Source organism: Megalops cyprinoides, chromosome 3 (assembly GCF_013368585.1).
Source record: "Megalops cyprinoides isolate fMegCyp1 chromosome 3, fMegCyp1.pri, whole genome shotgun sequence".
Taxonomy (NCBI): domain Eukaryota; kingdom Metazoa; phylum Chordata; class Actinopteri; order Elopiformes; family Megalopidae; genus Megalops; species Megalops cyprinoides.
The window spans coordinates 37,956,768-37,974,248 of record NC_050585.1 but is presented as its reverse complement, the minus strand read 5'-3'; the positions used below and the strand labels follow the sequence as shown (position 1 = coordinate 37,974,248).

General features: G+C 40.5%; 1 protein-coding gene across 5 annotated transcripts in view; it reads right to left on the bottom strand.

The window, feature by feature from the left end:
• LOC118775103 (galactosylgalactosylxylosylprotein 3-beta-glucuronosyltransferase 1) overlaps window positions 1–9,573 on the bottom strand; it is a 67,556-nt gene extending 57,983 nt beyond the window's left edge. For 3 of the 5 annotated variants that reach the window (XM_036524823.1, XM_036524822.1, XM_036524826.1), the window contains exon 1: window positions 9,063–9,573. The gene's annotated coding sequence lies outside the window, so the exon portion shown is untranslated. The remainder of the gene's footprint in view (window positions 1–9,062) is intronic. The other 2 variants (XM_036524825.1, XM_036524827.1) reach the window with 2 other exon arrangements.
• Window positions 9,574–17,481: the final 7,908 nt, after the last annotated feature.

Genomic DNA, 17,481 nt, shown 5'->3' with positions numbered 1-17,481 from the left:
CTTATCGGGCCTTAAGGCTGAAATCAATATGGAGGTGAACGCAGAGGCTTGTTATAGTTGAACTGTGTAAATGTTTAATTTGGCTTGGAGCGGAGAGAGTGGTGATGGTAGCTGTGTGTAGGGAACAGGGTGACGGCACTCTGTGCATCCTTCCAGGAACTGATACATTTACATGTAATTACAATATGCCCCACCAGTGTATAACACACTGTGCATTAAATGGGAAGGTTGCTTGTGATTGCTGCCTTCTGCACTTGCTGCAGAGCGAAATGTGAATTTGGAAATTGAGAGAACTCGTCTCCCCTGAGGCATATAGCGAGTCTTGACTTTTGGGATTTGTGATGTGACTTTATTAAGACTCCAAGGGGAGAGGGGAAGGATCTACTGTCTGCTGTGACTAATTTCAGTCAGTTAACAATATCAAGTCATGTAAGTATATCAGAAAAAAAAATATGATTCAATTGCAATTGTTGCATTTCAGGTCCCTGAAAATATCTGAAAGCCTATATATTTTTGTGTGTATTAAAGGCATTGTTGAACACTGACCTGGTTACTTGACAGAATCAGCACTATATTAATGCCTTATGAAAGCTGATTCTTCCCTAAACATCGACCTGCTACAGACCCTCCAGTTGTTAATAACTCACCTGCATGCTGGTTGTTTTGCCTGATTATGGTTGATTTGGATTACCCAGTATGAGAACAACTAAATAATTGAAATGACGAAAATGATTTATTTTTTATGGTTTACCATTCAGGTCAAAGAACAGATACTGAAGTCAATTACTGTAACTCAACTACTCTGATTTTTCAGCTTCCATACAGTGAACAATTAGAAATTAATGAATAATCATATATTACCAAACTTGCAGCTTAAAGCCTGCTTGCTAAATAGCTCAAACATGCATATGTTTAATGCCACTCTCTGCTTTCAGTTTCTAGTCTAGTTAATTATCAGGTAGAACTGATTTATGTGGGGCTGTGTTCTTGTCATCCTTTGGTTTCAGGGGATGCAAGAGGTGAATTCTTACAGTAGCTTCCCAAAACAGTTAGCTATATCTCACCCCATTGTTAGGGCTGGTCCCATAGCATCCATCCATCCCTGACCTGTTGTTTTATCACATGTGAGGGAATCCTATGTCATGCCATGTCCTTGTCGAGGCACTCCCTCCAGCCACGTAGAAATGAGGGTGAAAAAAGAAACCGGCAAAGACCACGAGATCAGCAGTGGTTTAATAGGAGCTGCTAATGGGCTTTGGCTGAGGAAACGTTGGTGCTCAATTGATGAGTGCAGCGTGCTGACAGGTGACAGACCCAGTCCTGCCTTAATGAATGCAAAGCTGTCACTAACCTTCCGGCTCAATTTTCCCAGCCCACAACACTCTTAGACTAGACTGCGTATGATTCATGCCAAGCATGAATACAGAGTATGCAGGCTGCAACCTTCATGAATGTGCTCGTCCTTAAATTTAGAGCCTTACTCATTTTATTGAAGAAGCAGTCTCTCTAAATCTCTTTTTTAGGTGTTAAGGAAAGAGCTAATCTTTCTTTGATTTGAAAAAAACTGCAAAAATGCTGCACAGTTAGTTAACAAATCTGGCACATTACAGGATTGTGAGGTCTGGAACCAGATGAAGAATTATACACCAATCTAGCCAATCTAATATTGTATTGTATATGTTTCTTTGTGCATTACTGTTGTATATAAGTAAATAGTGCAAAAGAGTATGTCTTCTATTTATAATTGTTCATATGGAAAATAACCTAAAAATGTAACCAAAACATAAAAACTGAAGTAGAAAAAATGTGCTACTACATTTTGTTACTTTTTGTCGTCATTGTATGTCCACTAATGGAAAAACTGTCTTTATTGACCATAGAAGCCATATTTGAATTCTTGTTCATTGTAGATAAATTGAGAGGAGTACAACTGCGAATTATTCACATTTAAGGTTAGTTCAACAATAATACCCCAGTCTAAAATGCATTTAAATCAACTTGTGAGGAAATCAAGCATTTGATGTGAGGTGGTTATGGCTGTAATGAATGAGAGAGTGCCCACCACACCTGCACGAGATTGAACCGTTCTGAGTATATCTAATGCTGTTTTCCATCTGCAAATCCCCTAGCAGCAGATCAACAGCAGCTTAAATCAACACCTCCACCTATGCAAATGCAACTTGTTAAGGAGCACTGTGCTTTCTCATGTAGCTGAGGAAATGTCATTAATTATAATATAGCACTGGATAAAAATAGCAGTTAACAAATGCATTTTTGCATTCCTTTCCTTTCTACCTGTTTTCTAATGGTACAAGCAAAGGAATGAAAAACAAATACCTGAATTCTCTGCACTGTTTATTGATAAACAGCATGTACAAGCTAAAACCTCCCGGACTGTGATTGGACAATAATCACCGTAATGCTGTCCACTTCAGCAACTGTGCACCAGGATGAATTGTACATACTCCAAAAGCCTAGCCAGGCTGTCCAAGAAAAAGAAAGAGTGAAAGTTCTGTTTGTTGAAAGATACTAATTAAATGTGTATGTGCAGTTGTCTTTATTGGTCTATTGCAAATGAATGATGTAGCTCCGCTACATCCGGACGCCTCGCTCCTCCCACAAACAGAATGAAAGGTCAACGCTCCTCATAACGACGTTTTTCCATCATCGCCCCCTAGTGGTGGAATGAACTCCCAACCACCCTGAGAACAACAACCTCACTCCAACCCTTCAGACGTGGACTGAAGACACCTCTTCAGACTCTACCTGGAATGACACCCTTGCCATTTTTGACCTCGTAACTTTGACCTTGTAAATCTTAGATTCCTGACTTGTACTTGTAGTTTCATCTCTTACCTTGTATTGTGCACGTTTTTGCCTAGGTAATATAGCGGTACTTTACTGTCCCAGTGATTGTATTCGATATATATATATGTAATCCTAGATCAGATTAGTTCTGGCTCGCGACACCAACCTTGCGCTCAGCTTTAGCACTATCTGCATTGTATGACCTGTACACATCTTGCCCTTGTGCCTGTCTGCCAGCTATATGCACTTTTGTACATCGCTTTGGATAAAAGCGTCTGCTAAATGAATAAATGTAAATGTAAATGTAAACTGCAGTGACCATTTTTTGTTTTCAGATAACCATGTGTCTGTGCTGTGAACAGTTTGAAACCTGTGTTGGAGTTTCGAGCTGCTTCCTTAATTCAGGTCTCAGAATGTACACAAAGAAATTGAGTGATTCACTTCCAGGGCATGTGCTAAATGTTGTCTGTGTTCTGCAGCTTTTAACAGTGGAAGGTTAAAATTCAGCAAGGATATAGACAGCTGTTGTTGTGTGTGATCAGGCTTGACACAAAATCAATGCAGAAAATGAGTAGACTTTTCATAATTTTTTAATGATTCCATCATAATTTTTAAAAGTTCACCGCATTGATTAATATGGAGTTGTGGAGGTGTGCCCATCAGTGCACCAACAGCAAGACACTAACTTAGGAGTTAGTGTCAGTGCAATGTTGTGACATATTCCCATATTTGATATTATTTTGGACTACTTAAAATACTCTGTGCACACTGCAACAGTACTTTCTGATTTGTCCTCTTTCATTGCTTTGTCTGGCACTTGACATTGTTTACAGCATAGCTGCAGTTAAGAATACAAGTGTTTCCTGTGACTGCTGTAATTAGAGCTATTATGATACGTCATTCTATGCTCTTCACAGTGGCTGCACTCCGTGAAACTAATTCATTCAACAGCATTGAGGGTAAAGTTTAATGCTCAGAACTGATAAAATGCTATTACCATAGGATTTGTTCCTTTTAGAAAGGCAGGGTCTGGAGGACAATTCCTGTCTCATTCCTCACTGCCTCCATAGGAACAAAAATGTGTATCGTCAGACCAAATTATTAATTCATTTTTATCATTTATATGTGTGTTTCTCAAATATCCACATGCTTCTGTGAGGAGGGACCTGCACTTCATGCTTTGACATTCACTATGCATCCAAATTCCATTTCTAACTGGTAAACTATCAAAATCCCATTGCTGGTAACAGCGTTTCACAGCACAATGAGTTATATAATTGCAGCTGCTGAATTCTGCAAGTATTATGTTCTCTTTTATCACCAATTCCAAATTACCAATATCAGTAGTGGGTATGAGATCAAACATGAGACCTCACAGACTATCATAATCTGACAGGTTAGGGAGAGGCTTCTGGTTTTTCAGCATAGGTGCAGTCAACACATATGCAGTATACAAAAAATATTCATGTGTTGTTTGAATGGATGCGGAGTTCTATTTCAAATTGACCATATCTCTTGCAATATCCCATATCTCATATCTCACAGAATATACTCCATATCAACATATTCTGTTAGTCGCAGTGGTTTCATATATCTTATAGTGTTGTTTGATTTTTATAGCAGACTAACCTTTCATGTGATTCTAGTTGGCTTGATGGGTGACGATGGGACCATGAGGTGATTTTGGCTTGTAATACACAAGTAGCAGGTCTATGTGTCACTGCGAACTTTGCATTGTGAAGCAGCCTGAGGGACCATTCAACATAATGAATTTATCTTTTGTCAACTTGTGATTCAGAGCCAGAAGTTTACGATTTCATTGGTGTTCTCTCTGTACTTTCTGTAAGCTGGTCAGTGTCAGCTATTCTTAATGATAAAGGACTAAATGTGAAACACTTAGCCTGGTGTTATTTTGAATAAAAAGTGATTATGCCCTAACAGTGGTGGATTTATTATTCTTATATTTACAGGATTTTAAAAGAGTATACCAAGATTATAATATAGCTAGATGCAAGTTTCATTTTGCTCTCGCAGAACAATCATTGGTATGCCTAGTGGCATTGGCTGGCTAACTATGTTTTCTAACTTTTATTCACTTTCCTATATCATCCTTGTAAGGACTTATTCCACTAAAACTAAAATAGTTAAATGATAGTTTGGTACCAACATACCCAATCTTCTAAATTTAAAAATCTAGCTAAAACATCTCCCAACAAGCCTGCATAAATAAATTCTGATCTTTGGGGAAAGGGCAGGCAAAATTTTCAATACAAACTCTTGGTGGCTGTCAACAGGTCAAATATAAAACATATTTCACCCTCCAACTTTGCGAGCTATCTGTTGCTGACAGTGCCACACTTTGGATTCTGTAAAAAGATTCATGTGGAATCAGAGGCCGTTGCTAGGTTGTGACATGAAGACTGCATCTTTCCCCTATGCAAAATATGCAGCCTTTAATCACAAGGTACCATTTTGCCTGTCATGTGAGCCATTCTGACTCCACTTCCTCTATTATTATGGATTGTATGGCACTGTCCAGTCACCAACAGACTGGATTAAAGTGTTCTAGATCTCACTGGACGGGTTGTTAGATGGAGAGTACAACTCCTGAAGGGATCGTTGCTGTGAGACCAGGACGCTAAGATCAACACCAAAATATGATTGTTCTCCAGGCAAGGAAGCCTTTAATGAAAACATCATAAACACTGTTCACACAACTGTGACATGAAAAAAAAAACAGTTTCATGTTGTGAAAAGAAAATTCCCACACTTGCAAAAAAGGATCTCTTTTAATGAGGAGTCAAACTGACAATGTTGCGACCATTGAGGGTTTTTGTGTGGAAATGCTTTAACAGCGGATCTGCTGTAGAAGGAGTGAAAAGAACACACTAGCTTTTGAACACTGTTTTCCTCAAAGAGCTGAAATATTCAAAGATCCAAAGATGAAAATGGCATGAAAGAAGAATGCTACTTATGAAGCTTACCAATCCTGAACAACACATGCAGCTGCCACAAAGCTCCTGTTTATGTTGTTGCAATTTAATGTCTCTCATGTTGCCTATTCCAATGGTCTATTATTTTGTATGTCTGGAGGGTATGAATGATACACATGCAATGTAACTGGTAGTTGATTCCAGTGCACTGGGGTAGACCTTTGTTACTTAAGTGTGATCATGATCCTGGGAGCTCAAGAGATGTGGTAGACATAGTATAACTTGCTGGAGCACAGTCCTGGCTGGTGCTGACACAACCAGGGTGAAGCTTGTGTCACAGGGAGCTCTGGCGAAAAAGGGGGGAGCTATGATGGAGATTGGAGAGATGCTGAACTCATTGGGTCCCATGCAAGCAGTTCAGCTCCTCAATGCTGACTGAGGGTTGCCCTGTGTTTGTCTACTATGCACATATATGTGTAGCAGCTCCTACCTCCAAAGTAGACGGATAACTGTTCTGTAGGTAGGGTACATCCCCCAGTACGCAAATATTTAAAACCCACAGGGCAGAGGGGAAAAATAATAATAAACAGCACAACAAAACTATGCAAAAATACAGCATCAATAACGAGCAGAAGAACAGCAGTGTTAAATATTAAGCACAGCACTAGTGCCGCAGCACATCTGAAACAGGAGAGGCTGCAAGGCAAGGTTCAGGCTGTGCATAGAGGCACGCCAACTGGCAGCCCAACTGAAACTGGTCTGGTGTCTCGGGGACCTCACAGTCAGATCTGACAGGGGAAACAGATGCCATCCCTGGAGGCAAAATCAGCTCCAGAAGGGCCACCTCTCACAGTGACTGGAGGGAGACAGCCCTGTGTTCTCGCAGAATGGGACAACTCAGGCCAGCGCCCAATGCTGGTCTTGTGTTTGTCCAAGAGTGTCTCCAATATCCTGGGGCAGACAACTGCTGAAGTGGAAACTTGTGTGTGTTCAGAGAACCAAATGGCATAGGAATATAAGCATTTTTGCCCCTTTTTTATGGCAAACCAGCATAGACTTAAATCGTTGCTGACACCTGGATGTGACTGCTGGAAAGATAAAGCATCTGTATGGACCAGCTTACAGATGCTAGTGTGCTTATGCTCGGAAGGAGTAACAATTTATGAATGATATGACACAAATATGCTGAGCAGCAGCAGCATTGTTCAGGGCACAGTAGCTGCAGCTGCTGTAATATTCAAAGCGCAGATTCATTGCAGGAGTCCTCCTCCTGAAGAGGGACATCATGAATCACTTCCTGGCGCAACTCCTGATCGGCTCAGTGGGCTAATGACTCAGGTATAGCAGGAGCAACTCTGGTGTGTTTGGCCTCGTTTTAGCCTCTGTGTGAAATTATTACACAGAGAGGGAGTGTTCTGCCTCAGTGGCTCAGTAATGTTATGGTGAAGTGCAGAAAATGTACTGGGCTCCTGCTCAAGCCTCTGGTTCTACTCAGAATTATTGCAACAAACTAAAGACAAAAGGCACTTGCCACTATAGCATCACAGTTGAACAGGAAGACTTCAAATGTGCTGGGTCATTTGAAGTTTTTGTACCTTTTCAAAAATGGTCCAAATATAAATAATTTAAATGTTAACGTTATAGTTCTTTCAAAGCACTTTATTCATTTATGTTTCGAACACCTGGATTTTTCCTGTTTTTCTCTGGCTGTGTGCTGTTTGGATCATGTTTTATGTTATAGCATTAAAATAATCTCTGCAACAATAGATTAATACCATAATACTGTAATACAGTGTTACTGTAATAGTAATACTGAAAATCAGTTAATGCTAACTTAATGCTTTGTCAGTACATGAAATTTTAACAACACTAGCATGAAAGCTTCCCGTGTTAGATGGGTGATAGCTAAAAGCCAGGTCTGGCCTTCCTAGGCCTGCAGTGTGCAAGGGTTGCATTTGTGTGCAGCCAAATTAGCCAAATGTTGCTGCTGGTCTTGGCATCACACAGTAGGTTGAAAATTGACCTTTTTTTAATTTTGCATCCCAAACATGTGAGATGATATAATAAAACACACAGGAAATCAAAGTAGATTGCAATAGTAAATGAAACGGAATTAGATCATGCAAGATAGGATTTCCAAAAAGCCTATGTTAACCAAAGCCTACTTTAACATTGTCATATGGCGTGATGTGAACACTGCGAGAAGTTACTTGTTGATGGCTGTCTACTCTTTGTCTGGTGACACTGCAGCAGTTATACATTTAATCACAGATGCATATTCCAGAAAGCGCTGCCTTAGGTATTAATTTGCTGAGGTAATGAGCTGTATCTGCCAATGAGAGCTGGGCACAGCTCTGTTGATGCCTTTAGATTAATGCCCTGAGGGGGAGTACAAGCCTTGATTTAATCATTTGTACATCAAGGTCTAGATCCCTGCCAGCTTAATGCCCTTTGACGAGCTAAAATATTCTGTTGCTAGTACAGATTGGAGAGGGTGGTGGGCTGCAGCTCCTTAATCCTTGTGGGCTCATGTATTAGAGCTCCAAGGTTGTCTAGTTTCATTGGACCATGCTTTGTCAAGGCTCTTGTCTGAAAAACGGCTCTTATTTTCTGGGCTCAGGTGGAAGGAGGCTGTGTAGCATCAAGCCTCTAATGACCAAATCCTTTTACCTAGGTCAGGCACCATAGAGGAATTGAGAAGGTTTGACCACTGTTGCAGTTTTGTATAGTAAAGAAGCACTCTTGTTAAAGTAAGGGGGGAATCAATGCTGCCCGTGCTTCTGACAAAAGAACTACAGTTTTTCCCTGTTATTAAAAATAAGATTAAATTAATTCCAACAGCAGAAAAGAGGGACTAGGAAGGACTTTCCTTTGTCCTCATAGAATACATGCTTGCAGTTCTGGGTGCTGGTATACAATAAATCAATAAATTCACATGTGCCCCCCCACCCCCGTCTCTCTCACACACACACACACACACACACACACAAACACACATGCACAACTGTGAGAATGGTCATCTGCGATTATCTCCCCAGACCTTCCTGTCATCCTTCTATCCACTCTGAAAGGCAAGTGTAACCTACGCATGGCTTTCTTACCCTTTGTGTGAAAAATGCCATTACTCAGAGGAATGCAAGAGATAGCAATCTCTGCCTGCAGTTTGGATGGTAATCCATACTCTCCATGAATACAGATTCTACACTTTTATCCCTCTTCTAAGAGGAGATACAAGACATACTGTTGTACTTTCTTTCCTGTAGACTGTAGGAATACAAAACAGCAAGCATCCATGCTTAAAGGGGAAAGAAAGGAGATTACCTTACTTGAGGAGTCCAAACGGACAGCTATTCCCAGCGCATGCTGTGCAAGGACTCCCATTCATTCCTAAAATCCGGCTGGTCTCTGCTTGTGTTGCTCTGCTGCTCGTCCTCCCCTCTCTGAGAAACGCAGGCGGCATTCAAAGCAGCCCTTTATTTTGTTTTATCCCACAGTGGTAGCTGACACCTGGATTCAAGTCTTCAACCGATGAAAAAAACAAAAATAGAATAATAAAAAAAAATCAAAAAAAGAAAAAAGAATCAGCAGCAGTGAGAAGCCTACCCTGCTCACTCCTCTCCTCCTTGCTCTCTCTTTATTTCACACACACGCGCGCGCGGACGTCAGCGAGAGAAGGGAGAGCATTCTGTTCTGCTCCTGTGGTGTAGCAGCTAAGCAGATGCAGGCTGTCGTAATGGTAGCAGAGGACACAGAGCGTGGAGAGACATCTGTGAACGTGTTTATATGGGACTAAAGTAGCCTCTTATCTCAGGCACAGACCACCCCCCCTTATAGAGAGGGGATTGCTAATGGCGCGTACCACTCATGCACTGAGCAGGGTGGGCGGTTGGTAACGAAGGAGAGAGAGAGTGAGAGAGAGGGGGGGGGGGATGTATTTGACATATTCTCCCTCTTAAGCTTTTTCCCCGCTTGGCCCCCCTTCCCTCTCTTTTATTCTTGCAAATAAGGGATGGATTATGCCTCTTTCTTGGTTATACTTGCCATTTCTCTTGGTATAAACCAGCTGACTGCTTGACTAACCAAATTCTGTAATTCATTTTGATCTCTATGCCATCTTCCAGAATCACAAATAGGCTGTGTGTCCCATTGGTCAGAGATGATTTCACACCCCCAATCTATGTCATGAAGACTGTGATATATTGTTATAATTATTTGCTGTTATGAAAGGGTAGAGAGACTAGCAAGTGGTGGATACATGATATATTTTGTAAGAAAAGTGTTACTAATTATATTTTTGGCACTTTTAGGATAAGTAAAATTCATCATTGGGCATGAAATTCAGTGGCATCACATCCACATATTAAACACACACAATCACACAAGAAGTGGGAAATTGTAAGGGGCTGCATAATAGGTCAGCTGTGATGTTCCATTCAAAGTAAATAGTGAAATTATCTGTCATCCAGAACACAGTTTAGAGATATGCACAGATCTAAGATGGTTCTGAGGTCATGATTTTGATGCTGACAAATTCTGACAGTGTGTCAGCTTATCCATCAGCTACAGTGCAGAAAATCCCTAGTTGCAGGATTCAGCGTCAAACTGTCCATACAAAACCATCTTTTCCCCTAACAATGGGAATTGTCACCAATTTCAGGGTTTTTCTTTTAGAGTTGAACAATAAGTTGTGAGCATCCTCTGGGGAAAAAAAAAAACGTTTTTCTGCATTGGAACAGTTATTTTTTTATATGAGGCAAAACAGATTGTCTGCACTGCACTCTCAGTGTTTGAGAGACACACAGTCTTTCTCTTTTGGGAATACCTGAGTGGTGGCAGACCCATCCACCTCCCTTGGGGCTACAGCTTCCTTTCCAGAATTACAATCGGGTCACTGTAACGGAGGGCTCAACATCCAAGACCACATGTCTGGGCAGGTCTCTCTCTGAAGATGCCTGGAGACCAGGCTGTCTGCCATAAGCAAAACCACACCTCAATGGTTAGTGGAGAACAACACAGAAAAGTGACTGTGAAACAGGGCACATCAAAATATTAGATGAGATATTTCTAGATGACCACAATGATACAAGCAGAATTATAATATGATAACAGTCAAAATATATCCAGTACAATCATAAAATTGTAAAATGAGAATATAAAGACAATTACTTTTCAGTTTAAGGTCCAATTAAATAGAATTACTACATGATAGCAAATAATAGAGGAATGAAAAGATAATCATAACAAATGATAGTAATACTGAAACAAAACACAATTTCTATTCCCACTTAAAAAGATTATGTATTTTCTTATGAAACACAGTTATCAAGGGTGACTTCCAATATTTTAATAGTGTTCTTTTATGCCACAGTGTATATACATCAGCTGTGTTCTTCAACTATAAAATGACAATTCTCCACCCCGGAGGCATATTATATATATATATAATTAGCTTCAAAATATCAAAACATAATACAGATAAGCAGGAGATGTTGTATATTGCCAGATATAAGTCAAAGCACATTTCCTAGCAATTTGATTCTCTCACAATGGCCAGATCCATTGACCATACATTAATACAGAAACAACAACAGGGACCATAATTAATGTTAAATTTTTGCAGCTTATGCATGTTAGAGATAACAGCCATCCTAAGACTTTGTCACATAATAACCAAGCCTCAAGGTATATTTCTACAAGTGCTGTAAGTGTTTAACACAATTCTTATGATCATCTGTTTTTAGTTTTTCAGTTAGCATTTTTTCCCAGGTAGGATTTTGTGAACATTTCACTTGACAAGTTATAAAGAAGATAAATATGGCTTTGCAGTCTGACTATTACAGTTTTGGCAACAAACTTATATTCTACTGCTAAGTGCAAAGGAAATATATTTTTCTTGAATGTGTAAGGTAACATTGCCAACACACTATTCTGTTCTGCAGTTAATTTCAAGCCCTGCTGTGTCTGAATGAATTTCTAAATCTAAATGGTCCATTCCTGTGCTAATGTTTAATACAATAGCAGGTGAGTGATTGTTTATTTCTCTCTTGGTATTCATATTGCACGGTGCACTTTACCTCGCTTTCCACATGGGTCATTTCTGCGGTTGGGCAATGTGCTCAAGGTATTTTTCAGGTAATGTACTCAATAACAGAGCAGATATGTTAGTGGTAGGTGCACTGCATTTATTTTTCTATCATAGTCTTTATAATATTTCAACATTTTTTTTTTAATTATAATATGAAAAAACAGCAGATGGGGATAGCTATGTACAGTGCAAAACAACATACAGTATAATGGCACTGTCCATTTTGCCCCCAGTCATTTTCAGTATACCTCCTCTTGTTTTTATGCACCATCCTGGCATTGCCAGAAAACTTCAACAAACTGACTTTTTTAATAAGTGAAGCTATATGAAAACATGTCAGATGATGTATAATGTACACTGTACAAAGATGTATATCCATATGTTGCAGAATTTAGTGTAAAATTTCACATGCTAAACAATATATTTCAAATATACTATGTGTACAGCTATACAAATCAAACTGCACATATGGGGGGCAATAACTCAGATACTGTTGTGTATATACAGTGCATTTTGATATATTTTCTTATAGGAAGTATTTTTTTTACCATATTCTGGCATTACATTGCTTCAGTATTCCTCAGATGCAGCAGTGCTTGCATTCACATGTTTGTACTTTGTTCCAGACCATCAAGGTCATGGCCGCTAGTGGCAAATAAATGGGCTGCATGCCCTTGCCCTCATAATGTATCGTGATTGAGCCCGCTGTGTGCCTATTCAAAATCTGCCTTTTGTGGCACCTTCAATATATCAAAAAGATCCCATCATGCACTGTCACTTAGCTTCAGCTGCTACCACTGGGATGGAGAAACCAGCTGACACAGACAGGAACTGCACAAAAAGGTGTGGATTGAAGAAGACATATTTCAACAATGAAACAAGGAGCTCAGCCAGGCCTTTTGCAAATGCTCTTTGTCTCTGTATATCTCCAGGGATGCAGTCGGCAGTGTGTTAATTCAGCCTTTACAAAGGCCTCAAAGCATGCAACATTTTGAGCAAGCCAAAAAACAAATGGCTACCCTGACTCAACTGATATTCTCAGAGGACCCGCATGCATTTGTTTCCAAAATCTAAATCATTAGATTCTGGAGGATGCCTTTTAGGACATCCAGCTTGTGGATATCAAACACGTATACCAGTGAGATTAGTCAAAGCTGAAGACAAAGCACATTGCAGTTGGATGGCTGGACAGTTATGGAATGGATGAAAACACATGTAACGTACACACACACACACACATACAGACAGCACTGATGGGAAGAACAAGGAATTCTAGTTTTCCTTTCCCCTCTGGCTCTGCCCCTGTGATCTCCCTTTCTTTTTGTTTTTGTCTCTAGCTTTTGAGAGCTCTAACACAAGAAATCAGTGGAGACAGTCCTGAACTTGTTACTTTGATATGTACATAAAAATGTTTTAAGTTGAGGACTAAAATGAGTCTCTCAGTATTTGCATTTTATCCTTAACTATTTTCAACAGATACATGGGTTTGACCTACCCTTACCCCATTAATGACACTGCTGAGTATATTTTTTCCGAACCCTTTGATTCAGTGTATATAGGAAGTCTTGGATCAACTGTTGGACCAATCAACATTTTGAACTGGAAAAAGTGCACAAAACAATTGCAGTCACGACTTTGTCGTCCACAGAAACTGCAAGGCTTCTGGAACAATTACTGAGATTTCTGGGATTTTTAATGCATGTAAATGGAGGCTTATTTTAATGAATCTGATAAACAATTACCTAGGCAAAACAATCACCAGCAAGTGTAATTTGCGATTCAGACTGTTGTGCCGGAAGAGGAGAGAAAGGCTTTCTTGCAAAGGGCAATCAGATGAGATTATCTATTCTTTTCAATCCTTTCAGCTATCTTTTGACACCCTTGGAGAAAGAACTTGTTACGGCATAGAATCTTAATGTGCAATTAAAAGGCTGTTTCACATTTTAATCAACCAAATATTCAGGCAAGTAATCAGTTAGGCCTTGGAGGAGAATAACTAAAGTCACAATCTAGCAGCATATCCCTTATCCCTCACAATTTTCACGAGAGGAGTCTCAACTGATTAAAGCAAACTGTCCTCTCATCTACTCTCAAAAAACAAAAAAGTGGAGGGAGAATGTCATAGAGTGTGGGCTGTGAATGACCACACACATCAAAACTGCAGAAAGGAAATAACTCAGTAGGCATATTCTAGGTTAAGCTTGCTTTTACGTAAGAAAAATCAGTACAAATTTCAATTCATGTGCAAACAGAATTAATTTGTTTAGTCACTTGCTATAACAAAGGGTCCACAATTCTATGGGTTTCATGTTGGAGCTTTTATGTGCTCAGATTGCATGCTACTTACCTGGAAGTTCTCTGGAAAATCTACTCTAATCAGGTATCACTTAGACCACAGAAACTGAAACTGTGCATGCTGTAACTATTGTGCTTTTAGAATGTATTACATGGTGCTTTCCCCAGTAGAAGTGGAATATACTGAAAGAGTGCATGCATCTGTGGAAGCCTTTTTGAAAGGACTCACAAATGACATCTGGAGAACACAAGGCAGCTGCAGAAAAGGAAAATATGTCACTTCACACAATGTCACACAGTTTGGTGCACTTTTTTGAGCAGTTGATTTCCAAGTGAACCTGAATCCATTTGCTTTCAAATTGCACAATTTTTCAGTGGACCGAAATTGAATCGCAATCCAGTCCATCAGTCAAATGAACCACCCCGAGAGTGAGAGTGCCATAAGCCTGACGAGCCTGGGCCAGCCTGGGTTCCCCTGTCCATCAGGCAAATCATACAGCTTCTCACAAGGAGGCCAGCTCCCCCAACAGTTCTGTGGGGAAAACACTGAATGAACAAGCAGGAGAGCACAGGCCAAGCAAAGGCCGTATCTCCCTGGTGTCTCTACCAGGAAAATATGGCTCTTGTGTTCAGGACAGGTAGCCTATTTTCTGGCAGTGTGTAGCAAAGGGTGAGAGTAGTCACCTCACCCAGCCTTGAACCCGGGGATACAGGGCACCAAACCTGCAGCTTGACCGCAACGCCAAAGAGCCAGGCTTGTTGGTATGTCAGTCAGAGAGCATACTCAACTGCCCTCCCCTTTGGGAAGTGCACCCATGTGCTTCACACACTGAGGCATCCCTCACACATTCCCCTGCCATACTTCTCCCATCTCAGGGTGCCCCACTCACCAGTGCTTCACCCATCTCCAGGGTCCCTCACACCAGGGTCAACCTAACCTGGGGGTCCCTCATAAGGCTCACACTCTGAGCATGCCTCCAATGGCCTCGCGGTCAGCCATCCCACTTCTGACACCATTTAGCAAAGGGCAAGAGTAGTCACCCCACCCGGCTATATAGGGTGCCAAACCTGCAGCTTGACCGCAACGCCAAAGAGCCAGGCTTGTTGGTATGGCAGTCAGAGCACATACTCAACTGTAGTGACAGCACTCGGCAACAATGATTAGTCAGCAGAAGCAGGGGATCATGGGAAAAACTGTGCAGAGCTGAAGATGACAGCCATGTACCATCATGAAGGACCCACTGTACCCCTCAAGTCATGTATGAAAAGCTGTTTCCCTGTGAAAGCTGACCTCAGCTGACCTCTCCCTGCGTGATTGTGCTTGCCCCACCTGGTGCCACACAGTAATTAACAATGAAGAATTAAGAGCTATGAGTAGGAGGTGAAGCACACATTGTGCAGATCAGCTCCAAAGCTTAGTAAAGCATGCCTTTAGCATAAGGAATAAGGGAGTAGGAAGGGGACATAGAAGCACAGAAATAGCAAAACATCACAGACATCATGTACTATAAACCATAGACCTGGGCTAGAAAAAAAGTTGGGTACTTTTCTCTGATATCTGACTGATAACTGTAAGCAAGATCAAATGCATTAATGGGGCATTGAGAGAACCATCAGAAAGGCTAAATATCCAGTGGTAGAGTACTGGTTTTGGAGCTGTTTGGAACTGGGATCAATCATAAATGAGTCATGATGTAACATAACTGCAGCTCACTTGAGTTAATAATTATCAAGGGGATGGGCTAAAAGCTGATTCATGTATAGAAAGGAAGTATATAGGAGGAAGGAGGGGCTAGAGCTGATTGACCTATTTAAAGATTGCTGCAAGTGAAAACCGGAACCTAGGTTTAGCCATTCTATAACTTTTTCCATTGTAAAAGCTATAGCTCTCGTCACTTCCCCTTGCTCAAATAAAATAACAGTCAAGCACATCAATGTTAAAATGGAGACCATCCTTTGTTGAAAAATTTAAGATACAAAGAAAACAATTTCTTAACAATCACTTTAATGATACAAGCCATTTAAATAACCCTTGCTTCAGTTAGAAACCTCCAACTACTACATATACACATAAAAAAGGATAATTTTTAATTCAGGAGATAGAAATGGGCCTGCTTTAAAACTGCATATCCTCAATTAAGATCAATTATGAAATAAGATGGAGACAAGAATAACTGTAGCCAAACTTAAAACATGTATAGAGGCTTACAGAGGAGAAGCTGCTTTTAACAAAGCATCTAGAATGAGGACTGGTGGAGCAGGTTGAGTAGTTATTCTGTCAGGAGCAAGTGACAGAGCATTGGTAAAAGGGGTTATTACACACTTCGCCATACGGTAACAACATTTCACTTTAAATTATCCCTAAATTGGTAGACTATATTATTTACTATTTATAGACGAACCTGATAACAAGCAATGAATAACAAAAGCTTTCTTCTGAATAAAAACTTTTTTATTTTTATTTTTAAGTAATAACTGTCAGGTGGTGATTTGTCCACGCTGATTTCTGATGTGGATGACAATGCACGAAGCCTAATCCACATTGGCTGCAAATACCATTGTATAAACAAGTACAAATACCAGGCAATTCCTGTGCTCTATGGTGACTTTTGCAGACATTTGACCACCCATCCTACCCCAGCCCCACCCCCACACTGCCCCTGCTGACCTTAACTAAAACAGCTTCACACAGTCATAATATTAACCAATAATTGATATAGATATTATGTGTAGTTTTCTGAAATATAAATTGCCCCCCACCCTCTTTACATAGAGAGGCAGGGGAAATAGTGGACTTCACATTGGGTGTACTTTTTGCACAGATTCGCATACACAGGTTAGCTGCTTGAGACAAGTGAGCAAGCAGGCCCTACCGGTTTTAAATGGCGGCCCTGCTGAAGGGCTGGGAATTGCTCACTCAAGGGGAAAATGATGGTCAATTTCCTGCTGTGAAGGTGTCTGCTGTGAATAGGAGGAGAGAGGTGGTGCCAAAAACATGCCAACGACTGGTGGCGGCTCAGAGGGAGGAGAAGGCAAATGTTTAGGAATTTTCTGAAAACTTATTTGTCACCTGCGGGAGGACACTATCAAGAAGGAACACATGAACAGAACCTTAAGTGCTGTTTCCTCTCCATTTTACAACCACTGATGTGAAATAGGCACATTTTTTGAATAATGGTCTCTGGCTGCCTCCTTCAAACGTGTTAAGTTAAAAGGTGTTGGTCTGTGCTGGTTGGCAATTTTAAATCACCTGAAATCAGCTTGTGAATGTCATTACTTCAGCCTAAAGTATTGGTAGTACCAAGTAAGATAGCTACCTTCACAGTTCCCCTGGTTAACCCAATAGCAGGCATAACAAGT